At 31.2% G+C, this 17,453-nt stretch overlaps 1 long non-coding RNA gene across 1 annotated transcript; it reads right to left on the reverse strand.

The window, feature by feature from the left end:
* Positions 1 to 11,244: 11,244 nt before the first annotated feature.
* LOC106052076 (uncharacterized) lies at positions 11,245 to 16,913 on the reverse strand. Its single transcript, XR_008777839.1, has 3 exons — positions 16,855 to 16,913; positions 15,325 to 15,366; positions 11,245 to 11,287 (listed from the first exon to the last, which is right to left on the reverse strand). It is a non-coding gene; the product is annotated as an uncharacterized LOC106052076 (long non-coding RNA).
* Positions 16,914 to 17,453: the final 540 nt, after the last annotated feature.

The raw sequence follows: 17,453 nt of genomic DNA on the forward strand, positions 1-17,453 counted from the left end.
GGGGGGTGAGTTCAGAAGTTGTAGGCTCAGGTTTGGTGACGCTGCTGATCCAGTCGAAGCTGACGATCTAACAGGTGTAGACAGTGCAGATCTTGTGGTGAAAAAACTGCGATTCTAGTGTGCGGGATATTGCACCACTAATAACAACCATGCTGAAAAGAAAGAAGCACTTAGAAACTTCCTCATGGCAATAGGTAGGAACTCTCTTATGCCATGCAATCAATCAGATTGTGCTTGTGAGGCATAGAGCTCATTCCGTTCAATAAATACATTTATCAAATAAAACAGGGGGAAATAACTACATTAAGCTATACGTGAGGCTAGAAGTGAAATAAGCCATGATGTTATGATCATACAAGTAAACAACAGGTTTAAACTTCGAACTTCATTATTATACAAAACAAAACAAAATAAGGGAGATAACCCAAGAAAAATGTTTAAAAGTGAACAATTATATATGCTGATAAAACCAGCATAAAAGAAGAGAGTTGAATACATCTCTAGTGGGCAACGTTATATAAATTATTTATTATTAACGGGGAAAATATGTAGATATACAGGAGGAGGGAATGATATGATCATAGATCAAATCTTATTCACAACATAGCGGGATTGAATAGAAGTAAAATGATAAAGACTGTAAATGCCATAGACAGACATGGTTTATCATAAGCCGTCACTAAAATAAGCTGACATGTTATATAGCAGAACATATACATGGATCTAGTAAGAGAGTACACGATTGAGAATCTTATAAAAGACCCAATCGCTACAGTAGATCTAGATTAGAACTTCACAACACTGGGTTGAGGAAAATAATAAAATAATTAAAATAGACGAGAACATAGCCCATCGATAATAAACAATGTTTTGAAGATAAAATAAAGTTACATACTTACATAGTATTAATAAATGCACAAAATAATACACATATAAAGATATGTATAAATATGATCAACCTATCACGGTTGTTTAAATTGTAGGCGGCTTAATGAGAGAAACTAAGTTCCAGCCTCTCGCCTATTAAATATAGAAATATGTCTGGCGGGTGTAAGTGTGGGTTGGAGGCCGCGTCTCCTCTTATATAGACTGGGACTCGAACTCATTTGCATAGCCAGAGGTGCCGGGCTTAACCGATTGGTGGGATTCTGAATTTTAAAATAGTATTTGTGCTTGATCCAATGGGATTAAAGTTATTAAATTTCTAAAATTACCGCCGTCCCAAACCGATGTGCGCCCCCACCTGTTTGTGTGTGTGTGGGGGTGTAACAGAGCGATCGCAGTCCACGTGGGACAGGTAGAGGAATGCTGACCTGTTGACCCTTAGCCAGCCATCCCGGTATGAGTCATAGTGGAAAGTTTTGTCCCTTCCATATCACGCGATCCGGTGACTCAGCCCATATCAAGGGCGGGGTGACCTGGGGGGGGAGAAATTTCGGACTTGCCTTCTGTCTCCTACTGTTAGCCGTACTATTCTAATTTAATAAGACGAGACACTATAAGTTTTAACTATTATTAGGGTGTTGAGTTTAATATGTCAATCGGATCTAACTTTTCTCTCAAGCCTTAAAGCACAAATGAAACTTTTATATGCAAGCGTTTACGTATCGTCACAGTCACAAACGTTATTTTTTTAAGCCCACTTCGTAAAAATAGATGTTTCCAGTACTTCCTCATTTGGGTATTTTACACAAAATCATGAAACTTTTTTATGTACATTTTATCATTATCATCTGTCCCGCGTAACAAAATCTCCTCTTTACCCGGTCAGCAGTTGTTCTTAACAAGATATCAAGAGAGAGTCCAGTCAATTCTTTTGCGTTGTCCAGCCAGTTTTCTTTGGACAACATTTTTGTTTTCGTGCTTTCTCAATTCTAGATCTAGATTTATATTTTAAAGGATGTTTTTTGACAGCTAGTGTTACAAAATACAATGTGACCGATGCGACTCTCTTCACAGTATTGAGGAGTTCCTCCTTTTTACTAGCCATAATGTTGAGTTGCAAAAGTAAAACCTCGTTTGTCTGATTTTGCTTACAGTGATATATTCATATTTATATATTTTATATAATAATAATATATATTTTTATAGACATGTTTTAATAGATCCAATGAATAATTAACGAAGAACTACCGTCTGGGTATATTAATACTTAAATCTGGGTATTTAAAATTTCGAATGCGCATTTTTAGAAAACCTCCATATTATACTTATTGAGATCTAGAAAATCTAGATCTGGACTTATGTCTATTTCAATTTAAAATAAATTGCCTTATCAGAGACAGATCAGATGTGGTCTACTTGGTCTAAATGTATGTAGATTATATACATCTAGATTGCATATGTGTTGTAATATAGATCTAATGATCAATCATCTAAATCTATGCAGTCATGTAGTGTGTCTGGACCTTATAACTATATTTTACTATATAGAATCTAGATCTAGATCAAGATCTAAATCATCTAATACTACTAATAGAATAGTAATAGTCTATCTATGCATCGTTTAGTATAGACACATGAGTCACAACACGTGACATGAGTAATAATATAGATCTATAGTCTAGTTTGGAAATAGAATCTAGATCTAATCTAGTAGTTATATGGCTCTTTTTGTCTCGAAAAGCAATTGATGCACCCAGATGAGTCACTGGTTTTGGTTTAATCTTGAGTCTGGGCAGAATCTGATGTGGCTAATCAAGCCAATTATAGAGCGGCACACTTTGCCACAATTCTACATGTGTATGCCTCTTATTCAAGGCTAGCGGACAGGGCAGCTTTCTTTTTTTCCCTTTTGATTAAGGCCGCTTCAATTCTTTTGTTCTCAGCAAGGGTTGTCCAAACACGCACAGTCTGCCTCCATTCACTCCGGTCTTTGGCTATGTTTTCCAACATACTTTCGCTGATGCCTGTGGCTCTCATGTCTCGCTTGCAGATATCTCTATATGTTAGTCTTGGGCGCCACTTGGGTCTTCCTCCTTCCACAAGCTCAGCCTATAAGATATCTTTCGGGATTCTACCATCTGGCATGCGTATGACATGTCCGAGCCAGCGTAATCTTCTTTGTGTCAGGAGTGCATATTGGCCAATCTCAAAACTTCCTCATTGGGAACATGGTCCCTGCATTATGCGTCTCAGGCTGCGCAAGTGGAAGCTATTCAATCACGAAAGTGAAAGCTATTCAATCTGTGCTCTTGATAAATGTATGTTGACCAGCTTTCACTGCCATATAGGAGAGTGCTCACAACATAGGCGTTGTAGACTAGGATTTATGTCGCTGTGGTCAATTTACCATTTTCCCCAGACGCACTTGGAGAGTTTTGCCAATGCTTTGGTAGCTTTTCCTATTCTAGATTGAAAATAGAATCTAGATCTAATCTAGTAGTTACTAGTTAGTAATATTAGTAGTAGTCACCTTAGTTTAATGGTACTAGGATCTACTTTACTTTTAGATCTAAAGTCTAGATGATACTGACACTAACAGTGAAATGAGAGTTAGTGATAGATATATTTTAGATCTAGTCACTGATACACAACTCATAGTGTTAGTCACTATACCGTTAGTAACGATTAGTAGATCTATTCTAGGAGATTGCCGCCGTGTGAAATTAATCATAGATCTAGTGCCATTAATAGTTAGTGTAGTGCCAATAGTGGAACATAAACTTGAAGGTTTATTTTGTATAATTGTTAATTTGAACTTGTTTGTCAATGACATAAGTATGATACAGCCTAATTATCATTTTTTAAATTAGACATAATATTATAGATCTAGATCTTATATATATTCTATATATTAAAATATATATTTTAGATTTAGTAGACTATATAAATAACTAAAGTCTATATCTCTATAACTTTTAAAACTTTGGCAATGATTGATTTGAATTGATCTTTATTCTACATTTAAATATTGGAATTGGATTGAAACTCACAGGTTAAAGTTCTAGAATGTCTAAAAAGTCTGAAGCTGATTAGAGAGGCCCAGTGAGGCAAGAGGCTAGTACTCTGTCTCTGATTTAAATCTATCTACTTACTATGCTAGTCTATGTAAATCTTGACAACTTGTCTTCTAGTTTTTAGATAAAGATCCAGTTAAGATTTAGACTCCACAATATAAAAATATTTACTAGCTAAAATACTAGATATACTGATCTACAATTCTAGATATGACAACTATAAAACTTATTATTAAAGATATCAGTATAGAATCTAGACTAGTTATAGAGAAATAATATATATATAAATAATAGATATCAGATATAATTTTATATGCCGTGCATAGTCTTTATAATTTAAAAACAGATACACAAGATATAATTTATAAGATTTAATTTTATTATCTATGGTAGACTATGGCCGTGACTAGACATTATACATACAAGTTCATGCCATTTTAAATGATATGGCGTCAAGTTAGATTTGTCTCATGAAGTTCAGGGTGATAATATTAAACTCATTTAAATCTGGTCAGTTATTTGTTATGATGCTTTGTTAAATATATATATAGTGTTTGTGTGTGTGTGTCCATATCCGACTTTATAAATGAAGATTAGTTGCATTTTATACCTGTAGTAAGGCTGTAAGTATCATCTATGAAAAAGTTTACTCTTCTTTAAAAGCTGCTTGAGATTGACATGTTTTGTATAAATGAATACCTTTTATTGGTTAATGTGGTGGCCACAGAAATATATGCAAATATTTTTTTACTACACTTTGTGTGCTCTAACCATTGGTATTTTTTCCTGGCAACACTTCTGATCTAGTCTGAGATAAAATATTTTTTTAAAAATGCGTAGAACCATGGCAACTAGTTCTGATGACAATCTAGATTGGCTCAAGGATTATAGTTATGCTATATCTACTCTCTGGGCAGACATTAAGAATATTGGTATCCAATCTGTATTTGGTGTAAGTACTACTATGCAATTTTAGTTATAGATATCTTATGAAATGTGTGATTTTCATAGTCAAGCAATGGTATACTGAGCCAAATATTTGTAATGGAATTTAATTGTTTTCTCTCTTTAAGCAAATTCACCATGCATTGATGCCTAATATATCTTGGCTGTCATGCAGGTTAAATGATACTGTTTCTTTATAATAAACTACTGAATCAGGCAAAAGTAGGTCTGATAATTTGTATGTTCGATAAAACAAAGTATTCAATTTATTGTATTTTCTTTTAATGTTTTTGTTTTGAAAAGAAATTTGCCACATTTTATAATTACAGATATGTTTGGAAATGCAAGAAAAAGTCCTGAAAAGTCAATGATTAGTTGCACCTCTTCAAGGTAAGTTACTGCAAATATAATTTTCCTCATGCGCTTTTCTCCAAAGTTAAAGTAGCCTACTTGTATTTGAAAACTAACTTTTCCATGAAAATTTAAATCAACATATGTGAAAGTGCTTTAAGATTAGTGCAACGTAAATCAAATTAATTTGATATATACCTTCACCTAAAGTAATAACTCATAAATAAGGTCCAGGGCCATACCAATGTGTACACATTAACTCAGTAGCTCATTTAAGTTACATATCTTTTTTTAAATTGCAAAATTATAATTATACTTATACTTGTATGATTATGACATATACATTTAACATGATCATTATATTAAACATCAGATATTTAAAAAAATTCTTTTTGCATCCCTATTTTTTCCCTAGATAACTTGCTGTTACAAGAAAATATGAGATTCTTGGACTCCTGCATAGCACCAAAAGGAAAATTCCATCATGTTGCGAAATATGTTTTGAACTAATTTTTTATAAGTTATATTATACTGTAAATGTTTGTTTGATAATTTGATAAAATATATTTAAATTTTGTGTAGTCAATACGAGTATCCTAATGTTTATAGAGATCAAAGGTTTGCTTAGATTTACTTTAGCTTAAATTATAACTATGGTCTTGTGTTCTGATATTACTATAAATAAAAAATAGTTTATGCAAAAGTGAAAATTCTGATCTGATGAAAAATAATAAAACAAAATTATTAAACAAAGGTAGATACTATTTTTTACCAAAATTTATTTTAAATTTTGTGCTGTTTTTCAAAATGATTAATTCATCAAATATTAATTGTTCATTAAAATTTAGTTTAAGTAAAAAGTACACTAAGGATCAAACAGAAAAATTCGATACATGATCAGCTCTCAATTTACACTAATAACAGCCAATCACTTAATGTATTTACCGTCCATTCTCAAAATATTCTTTTCAAAATGTAACTTAAAATTGTTATATGACAAGTACCATTCACTAACTTGTACTGCCATTTATCAGAAATGTTTTAAAAATTATGACCTGCATATGAATAATTAAGCAGAGTGATCAAAAAAATATTTAACAATAATAGTCAACAGAAAAAAATTATTCTTATCCAAAGTTAATCCAATGTTTTAAAACAAGTTAATTTACATAAATCTGTATTATAGCGTATTTTGAGTATTGTATGAATAGGAGTTACTATATACGTGATAACAAAGATAATTTTTTTATCATCAACATATTTAAATAAAAATATCTATTTATTTCGTAAACCTACCTAATTCTTTTTTAGTTGTCTCCAAGACATTCTTTAACTTATTGTATTTCACTGAAATGTATTTTAGACATAAACATAAAAATTAATTATTTTTAAAGTTTAAAATTCATAATCTAAATTAATAATCTAAATTCTTTCAATTTATATATATATATATATATATATATATATATATATATATATATATATATATATATATATATATATATATATATATATATATATATATATATATATATATATATATAAAGAGTCATATAATTAAAAATAAAATTTTAAAAAGAGAATTTTAAAAAAAATTTAATAACCTTTTGTATTTTGCATCCTTTCCTTCTCAGAAGACATCGACTCTGTTTAAAAGTATGAAAAAATCTTTTTTTTTAAATTTTACTTATTGCTTCAACATTTTTAGATTATAATGTGCTACTAATAAATTTTTTGTGATAATATTAAGAAATATTTTTTTGCTATTTTTGTGTAGGGAAAAAAAATTATAGAGCTAACAAATGTACTTAAAATATGCTTTTTATAAAATGTGCTTTTATCGTTACTCAGTAATTGTTTAACTATTATAGACATCCGATTTAAGGAGAGGAAGTCGTAAAGCTTTTGTCTTCCGAATAGAGAGTACCCGTTAAGAACTAGGATTTGTAACTTGGGATCGTTAAGAAGTCCACTGAGCTCTAAAAAGAGGACATTAGTTAAAGAAAAGTAAAGTCTATTGGTCGTTCAACACATCAAACATTTGTTAACCGTACAACGTTTTTATGCATTTAAAAAAGATCACAGTAATATTTCTTATCTTATCTTATATAATACAGACGTTACTTAAAAAAAGAAGATGATTACGTCCTACGCGTCATGCATTTAGTCATGCATATTAACCAATGATTTAAATTCTGCCAAGTCACTGGTTTTCCTGGCTAGCTCATGCAACCCATTCCATGCCCTAATAGCACTAGGGAAGAAGGAGTATTTGTATAAATTTGTCCTCGCATATGGGACGAGGAATGTGCCTTTATCTTTGTGTCTTTCAGAGAATTTTATTAAATTTTCTTTTTGTATTTGAAGATTATGGTTCAGTGTTTTATGTATAATTGCTACTTTAATTTTGAGTCTTATGCCCTGAAATCTTTCTAAATTTAGTGATTTTACTAAAGGTGTTACTCTAGTCAAATGTGAATATTCGTTTGTTATGAATCTCACTGCTCTATTTTGTGTTTGTTCCAGTTTCTTAATGTTTTCTTGAGTTGAGGGGTCTCAAACGGAGGATGCATATTCCATTATTGGCCTAACCAAGGTTAAATAACATTTTAGTTTATGTTCTTATTTGATTTATAGAAATTTCTTTTAATAAATTCTAATGCTTTGTTTGATTTTTTTTTATACTTGCATCAATATTTGGATTCCATGACAGTTTTTTATTTATTATAACACCTAGGTATTATGCGTTTTTAGTCTGTTTTACTGGTTTTCCATGAATAAGATAAGTGGAATTAATTTGTTTTATTTTTTTTGTTACTCTTAATAACTGACATTTTTCTGGGTGGAAAGACATGCTCCAATTCGATTCCCATTTCTGTAATTCATCTAATTCCCTTTGTAAAATATCTGTATCTTGTGTTGTTTTTATTGTTCTATATATTATGCAATGGTCTGCGAATAATCTGACTTTTGCTCCTGAACTAATGCAGTTTGGTAAATCATTTATGTAAATTACAAATAGGAGTGGACCTAAGACTGTTCCTTTAGGTACGCCTGAGTTTACTGTTATTGGTGTCGATTAAGAGCCATTTATTAATTACAGTTTGTTCTCTCCCTATCAGAAAATCTTTAATCCACCAATGCAATGGACCATCAATGCCAAAATATTTTAATTTTTAAGCAAACTATGGTGGTGAACTTTGTCAAAAGCCTTAGAAAAATCTAGTAAGATAGCATCTATTTGTTTACTATCATCTAAACAATTTGAAAAATCATCAATTAGTTCTATTAGTTGTGTTTCACATGATCTATATTTCCTAAAGCCATGTTGGTATGGGGTGAGGACATTATGTTTGTCGAAGTGGTTTATGATGTTGCTACATATTATGTGTTCTAGGATTTTACATGTGATGTGTGTAAGTGATACTGGTCATCAATTTTCTTTTTTTCCCTTTTTCCCTATTGATTTGTTCATAAAATTTGACATCCCATTTATTTAATTGATTTTGGTGTAAAGGGCAGTAGATGTAACCTTCCCACCACCCAAACAAATCAGCGAACAAACCAGAAGAGGGACGACACAATATAAAGATTGATAAATTGCAATAAATAAATGTATGATATGGCTATTTAAATATTTCTATTAACAAGTTGTGATTTCTACACACAAAAACATGAACCACCACCCAAATTGAAGAGTTATGGTTTGGAGGAGGGCAAGATTGATTCAGTCACCACACTCCCCTTTACCCCACCAAATGGGCCAATATACTAGAGGGGAAGACTCAATCTAAAAATAGATTAATATAAATACTTATATCAATAACATAAGTAAAAGATTTTTTTTACAAATATTGTATTTCTCTTCTGTAGTATATATATATATATATATATATATATATATATATATTAAATATAAAGACTAAATAATTTCTAACTTATTAAATACATGAGTTTAAGTATCTAACTGTATTTTTTTTATTATAGACTTTTAACATTAAACATATTTTATGAAGAAAAACATATTGTAGAATTATTTGTTTAATAAAACAAAGCTTTTTTTAACCTTGATTCTTTAATTAAGTTTGGCTCAGCCATGTAATGCAATTGGTAATAGAGCTAAACTAACAATTGTAAATCTTTGCGATAAGAAATATTTTTACCTATTGTTTTTTTAATGCATTTAGCATTCCCAAAGTGCTATCACTTGTCTATAGTTCTGAGCGGCTAAGATCTTAATTTTGCCATGAGAGTAATGCCAATACTGGCTTAGCCAGCATATTGAAATGATTTATGAGTGGTTAAATCAGTGGTTCTCGACCATTTTAGTACCGCGACCCCTTTTGCGATTCCCCACTTTGAGGCGACCCCAAACACTAAAATGTATAACATCGTCATAACTATTATGAACTGTCAAAGCTGTATGTTTGTTTAATAACAAAAAATATATTTCTGCTTATAGCTAAATTACATATATTCGTCTATGAATTAAATAGTGAGTTCTGGTGACTTTTGGGTGATTACCAATACACTCATTCCTTGGATTATACTGAAGAAGCATCTAAACATAAGTGTATATGCATGGCCAATTTCGTTCCTAATAATCCAAAATACCAATACGCTCATTCCTTGGATTATACCGAGGAAGCTGCTGCTGGATCTCATACTTGTATGAATTTAACTTTTGTGGTAAATTCCAAGTACCTCGCGTATGTATAAAACCACTAATTTTTTATCTCATATTGGGATTACCTGTTGGATTATCTACCTGAATTAGACTAAGAGAAATCACATAATTGGACAACCTTGGACTATTGCCTAACCTGTTGGAGTACCAGTTGAACAACATTAGATTTTTTTGTGATATTAGTATTATTTTAATTTTGCTTTTTAATTTTTTTTATATGTAACAAAATCACGCCACTCTAAAATGTTTTGGTTCCGATAGTGATCAAAGCATTCTATAACCTATAACATAAGAAAAGTGTAAGATCACCCAAATCCATGTTTAAAACAGTCTAATAGGAACTATAATAGTTAACGATCATTTACTAATCACAGGACTTTCAAATTCAATTATATTAAAAACAATTACGATTACTCATTTCATGTTGTAAAAATATATAAATGAATTACTTAAGATTTCCGTTAGCTTGATATTCTCTATTTTCACATGGTCTGTAAAATAAAATTAGTACACAGAAATGAAAATCAGCTTCTACAAGCTAAAGATCAATTTAAATATAATCAACCAACTTTAAATTTTAATCAATATAATATATGAAAACATAAAAAAATAGCCTAAAAATATTATTCACACATAAGAGAAATCAATGTAACTGATTGTTTAAAAAAACGTGTGTAGTTCTAAATTTTTAGACAGTAGGAAATTACATTTTCTGACTGACTAAGGCAACCCTTTTCAAGCTTTCATAGCGTTAGAGAAGAAAGAGTATTAGTAAAACTTTGTCCTAGCATATGGAGCAAAAATACGTCTTTATCTATATGTTTTTCTGAGTATTTATTAATTTTGTTTTTGTTTTTGGAAAATTATGATTCAGTCTATTATGTAGGTCAATAATAGCTACTTTACTTCTAAGTCTTCTATCCTTAAGAGTAATAACGTTTGGTATTCATTGACCAAGCTGTTTAGTGTTTTGTATTTACAGCTGAACTTGGGGACAGTTTGAATTGGTATAAAGTTTAAGTAGCTTCTATAGAGGTAGATAGAGTAGAATGTTTTAACAACACCTATTATAACCACGTCTCATTTTATGTTAAGTTCAATATCTGTTTGTCACATAGCTTTCAGTAAATAACAAACGCAACACTGAGACAATTAAAGTAGGTATTTAAAGCCTATCACTGTTTACAAAAAGTTGATTGCTTTTCATTCATACAAATATAAAATAAACATTTACCTATTATGAAACGATCTTACATTCGTCTCTAATAAAGGTAGATATCTGCTAGTAACACACACTACTTACTTATATCCGTAGTCAATGTGGAGACTGTTTTCTTCAAATTATCTGTGTTTAAAAAAATACTTTGAAAATTATAAAGTTATCTGAATATATCATTAAAAATAAAAGCTATAGAAAAGAACAATACAATTATGGTAGTACTGTATACTACGCAGTTACAATATGAAACACTGCTTATTAATTAAAGTTTTAAATATAGTTCCACTGGTATGCATAATAATATTTTTTCTCTTTAAAAATAAAAGTAAACATTTTTTAAAAATATAATAGCTTGTGGGACTGAGATTACTTAACATTGTAATAAAATTTTGAAAATTTTGGAAAAAAAAACTAAAATCGTTTGCATAAATGTGTTCAAAAAATATTGTGAACAGTCGTTTCTAACTATTAATAGTGAATAGTAATAAAAATTGTGTATTTTTAGAAAAAAAACTGCTTGCATATTTGATTTTAAAAATTAAAGTAGCAAATTTCTATTGTAAACCAATATTATTTTTTTTAAATTTATATTAGTAGAGAAGGTAAAAACTTATTTAGCCCTCCAGCTCGGACAAAGGTAAAGTTTTTTGGATAAAGAAAAAGTTGACATTGCATCACAACCTTGAATGTGCTAAATCATATTGATTTCGGATTTTCAATTGTTTTCTTGTTTAATAGATTTAAACGGAACGAACAGACAGACATACAGATTACACAAAACTAATAGCTTCTATTCTCCTTTTAGGGGCCGCTAAAAACATAATAAATTAGTTTGTGTTTTTAAATTATTACATTAGTAAACAAAGTTATAGTGAAAGGGCTTGAAATGTTCTAACTCACGAACACAAAGACAAAATTAAATAATTTTAATATCGCTTTCATCTTTGACAGCTAAATATGTTTCAAGTTTATTATTTCCTACTACAGAAGTAGCTAAATGTACCCAATGGAGGATTCTGGGGGTGAGGAGAGTCGACAAATGTTAATATTTATCAAACTTCAGGATTACCCCATCCTGCTATTCATTGCTATTTAATTTGTCTCTCCCACTTCTAGTCAGCTCAGAAAGGATCAGTGATCCCACCTTAACATTATCGGGCAAACCTACCCCAAGCCACACTTCCGGACATGCTTCACTCTTTGGTGTACTCTTTCCTCCACCCCTACCCATAGCGGATCCTTAACTTTTGAATGGGGAGGGTGGATTTTTTCAAAACCCTAACCCTATATAAATTTATATATATATATATATATATATATATATATATATATATATATATATATATAAGGGGTGCACAGGATAGTACTTTTTGATATCCGGCCGGGGCCGGATATGACCGGATAGTAAAATTTGATATTCGGCCGGGGCCGGAGCCGGATACCTAAGTGTCTTGTTAATAGCTTGTCTTGCTGAACATTTTACGAAACTGTTAAATAACATACCTATATTGGTTAGTTTTATTTTTTTTCCTTTTATATACGTTATTGTTTTAAACTCTGTTACTGATTGATTTATTCAAACTTAAGAGTATTTCTAAAAATCTGTATAGCATGAGTGTGTCTGTGTGTATGTACGATGCCACCAACTGTAAAGGATGTGTGTAGGAAGGTCAATGTAAATAATGTTAGTATATATTTAACTAGTTACTAATGTAAATCTCATAAGTAAAGTGCAATCTGCCTTGTATAGTGGTCGGATGTATGTGTTCATGAATTTCAGACCAACAACCTGGTCAGATATACCTAGTGAGCCTACACATGTAGTCCTAGTGTAGTGTGTATAGTTGTTTGTGTTAACCATCAAGCATTGTTTTTTCCTTGAGCATACGCACGCAATAGAGTTGGGTGTTAGTCAAAAAAGATAACACATTGGCATGGTCAGTCAAGCATATAGATAAATTATACCCACTAGTTAGAGGTCAAGGGTTGTTTTTTTTTATGCTCCAGCATATTTTTTCTTTTCTTTGTTTGCTAGATCTAACTGCGGTACTATTGTTCAATTTCTTTTATGCGATTTTAAAATTTACTGTAAGGTTTTCCGTTATTTATTTAGTCAAAAGATTTAAACAATGAAATTAGCCTTCGTTCTAAAGATTTTAATACAAGGCAAAAAAAATACACACACGCAAACATGCACATCTTTGTTTTATTGTATTGTGCAAAGAACGTACGTAAGAAACATTAAATGCAAAGAACGTATGTTAGAAACATCTTCCTTAATTATTACTTATTAATTATTTTATTCGTGGTTTCAGTAACTGTTACAAAAGGGAACGATAGTAAGCCTATGGATGTCAGGTGTGTAAAAGTCGTCCTAGGCTGATACACAGTGGCTAAATACGCATCTTAAGTAAAAAAAAATAGTAATAACAAGGAGTTAATTGACTGTTACAAATTATTAAGAATATCGTTATCAAATCAAGACACTTAACTTAATACGTTAAAAAAAAATATTTAACAGTAATATTTATTGACAGTGTATTATCCTTTGTTAGCACGTTGTGTTTTTTCATTCTGGTTTAAAAACGGTCAATGTCTATCAATAAATTGGGTCTTAAGGACCAAAGAAATAAAATAAAGAGTAGGGGGTGTTTAGCTCTCCATTTAAAGATAGCACTGGTCGTGTCTTCTACAAAATAATTAGTTACTGGCTTACTGGGCTATATAATCTCGCGGTTTGTGTTCTGTGTAGCTAAAGGTCACTCGTTTAGGTGCGTGTGATCTTTAGTCCAGCTTATTATTTATGTTCTAGTAACTCGGCACACTTGAAAAGGTTTGGCCTCTAGCCCAACCACGTGATTAATATTTTTCTCCAAATAAGCAAACTCTTTGTCCGGATAACCGTGTAGATGTTTGGCTTGAAGTCCAGCCCCCCACTCCCAATTACGATTAACTACTAAGTAAACAAACATAGTTCCCTCGTGTGACCTCTAGAGAGTGCTTACATCCATCGTATCTGACTTGGGATCACCTGTCAATCAATGAACTCAATGTGATGGACTAAACAAATAAAAAGGGGAGGGTGTTGTTCATTTGGAAATATACCTAGTTACCTTAGGGGTGTGACTCTTGTATTCCAGCCCCCCCCCCATAAAGATTAACTACTAAATAAACAAACTCAGTTCCCTCGAAAGGTGTGACCTCTTGAGAGTGTCAATACGCTGACATTAAACCTACGTCCATCGTATTTAACTTGTGGTCACCTGTCTATAAAAAAACTCCATGTGATGGACTAAACAAATAAAAAGGGTGGAAGCTGTTCATCTCTACCTCTGGAGATATACCCGCACAGCTAGACAGACGTCTGGTCAGCATATTTTAACATGTTAACTAACCTACTCAAAGGTCAAGACTAATTGAAAAAAGTGTCAGACATTGCTGCTCTGTATGTAAAGCGCATTTATGATGTAAAGTTTCATTTCTATTTCTATTAAATTATTAACATGCCTTGTCTTTATAATAAACGATGTTTGGTGCATGTTCTTAATGGCTCTATTTTTAAGCACATTATTATGTTTTAATATAAACATTAATACATTCTACAACAGGCTATAATGGAACGAGGTCCACTTTATGCATATTAAATAGGTTTATTTTTTACTATCCGGTTTACTATCCGGTAGTGATATCCGACCGGAGCCGAATAGCACCGGATAGTAAAAAATGCCGGATACTCGGCCGGAGCCGGAGCCGGAGCGACTATCCGGTGCACCCCTAATATATATATATATATATATATATATATATATATATATATATATATATATATATATATATATATATATATACAGACAGCAAGAGAGAGAGAGAGAAAGAGAGAGAGAGAATAACAAAAAGTGGTCATATTGCAACTAGAGCAGTGTTTCTCAAACTTAAGCAAAAACAAATAATCACGTTAGTGGCCTTTGTTTTGTCAACTAGGTGGTCTTAGGGAGAGTATTCGTATGTTGTATTGAATGATTTTAAAATGAGATTTTTTGGCAATTTTTTTTTTTGGTTAGTATTACGTAAACTCTTCTTTCATTTCTTAAAATGTAATAATTTGTTATAGTTTTTTATTATAAAAATGTGTTCGCAAAGATTTAAAAGAATATAAAACAGACCTGTTTTTTTAGTCTTTTTTCCAAGCTTTGCTTTTTTTTTTTCTGAAAAATAACAGACAAATATTTTAAATGATTACTTGGTCTATCTATCTATCTATCTATCTATCTATCTATCTATCTATCTATATATCTATATATATATATATATATCTATCTGTTTATCTATCTTCCCCTCTGTCTCTAATACAGATAAACCTAACTGAGGTAACGCTTACAAAAATAAACTCCTACCCCTTCGACTAAAAAAAAATTGACAAACAATTTTTGACCTATCGTCATAGTCTAGCATTATGCAAGGGCCAAACTATATGATACAACATAAATAGACAACACAACTTGAGTCTTGATTCTGGCTCCATGCTTTAACTTCTCCTCTCGTGTGTACGAAATCAAGTTCAACATAGCACATTCAACCTTTAAGTTTCTTCCCCCAAGTGTCATCATTAACTCTATTCGCAAGGTTATTTATAATGTGGATCCTCCTATCTCAATTCAACTAGGGACAGCATATTCCCGGTCTAGTTAGGCGTACTAGACAAGTCAATTAAAACGAATACAATAATTGAAATAACAACTATTTTCATACATATGGACAATATATGGTCATAATGCGTTATGTTATATTATGCATCTGTTCTCTCCAACTGGAGTTTACATTTCTTTTTTTCTCCCTCTCAAACCCATATGACCTTCTACCACTGTACGCTTTGTAAATATCACGCCTGGAGTAATCTCTCCTGTCATCACTATTGGATATCCGTCTGCGACTCCTATCCGAACTCGTAAATCTTCTGTATTACTCCAAAAACCTACATGCCCATGTTTATGGCAGTTAAAACAAACTATTTTTTTCTGTTTGTTTCGCCTCTTGTTGCCAACTTTTAATCTGTTTGTCAGTGGCGGTTCTGACACCTCCTACATTCCCTAATAAAACATCTTTATATAACCTTGGCATGGCTACACCTTCAAAGTACGCAGTGTTCAATCAATAGTAAGATTAGAACTTAGTTATTTATTTAGTAAATAGAGAAAGTTTTGACTTAGAGATAATGGCTTCTAAAATCTAGACTAAGCTTTGAGAAAGAATACATAAGACTACTATTGACGGCTTTAGCGAGAGGAGCTTTTTTTGAAGGTAGAGATTTAGCTTGTCAATCTTCGTCGGTTCCCTTTTGTTATTATTAAACTTATTCGACATTCGCTATCAGCGTCGACTACCTTCTATTGTTGGCATTTTGCCTGTGTTATTGGATTTCGTTATTGCCTTGTTAGCTGCATTTGACCCAGCGCGGAAGATAGATAGATAGATAGATAGATAGATAGATAGATAGATAGATAGATAGATAGATAGATAAATAGTTAGATAGATAGATAGATAGATAGATAGATAGATAGATAGATAGATAGATAGATAGATAGATAGATAGATAGATAGATAGATATAAATAGATAGATAGATATTTAAAGCAAAAACGAATGTCATACATTTTTGCATACACATATATATTGTAAAAAAAAATAATTACTTACCAACTTCCTTTTGTAGATTACAGTTATTAGATATCAAGCTTTCAATTTTATTATTTTCTAATATTGCAAAAAAAAAAGAAATGTGGTTACTACTTCATAATAATTATTTAATGGTAAATTTAATTATATGGGATATAAATGTAGATTTTAAAAAGACTAATGAATGTCGTGATCAGTAACGCTTTTCATCCTCTAGTTTACTTACTCATCAATAAAATCATGAATTAATTACTATCAATATAAAAGTAACCAAAATATTACTAGATCTAGATTATTTTTTTTATCTATCTCAAGAAGTTTACACGATCATATTGTGTAAGCCCGTCAATAAAGCCAGGTGCTACATACAGATTCATCTACTCCGATGCTTGGTTTATTTAAGAATAATTTATTTTCCAGTTCAAAATGAGTCACTATTTACTGTGCATTGAGCTCTAAAATGTGATCCATACTTTAAGGTTTCGAAAATAGATACACAAATAGCATACATGAATAAAAGAGTGCGAAAATTCGATTTAAAATATAAAACAGTGTTTTGAATGAAGAATACGGAGGGGAAAATAACAGAAAATACTCAGAAAATACTCAGAAAATACTAA

This window comes from Biomphalaria glabrata, chromosome 5 (assembly GCF_947242115.1).
Source record: "Biomphalaria glabrata chromosome 5, xgBioGlab47.1, whole genome shotgun sequence".
Taxonomy (NCBI): Eukaryota; Metazoa; Mollusca; class Gastropoda; family Planorbidae; genus Biomphalaria; species Biomphalaria glabrata.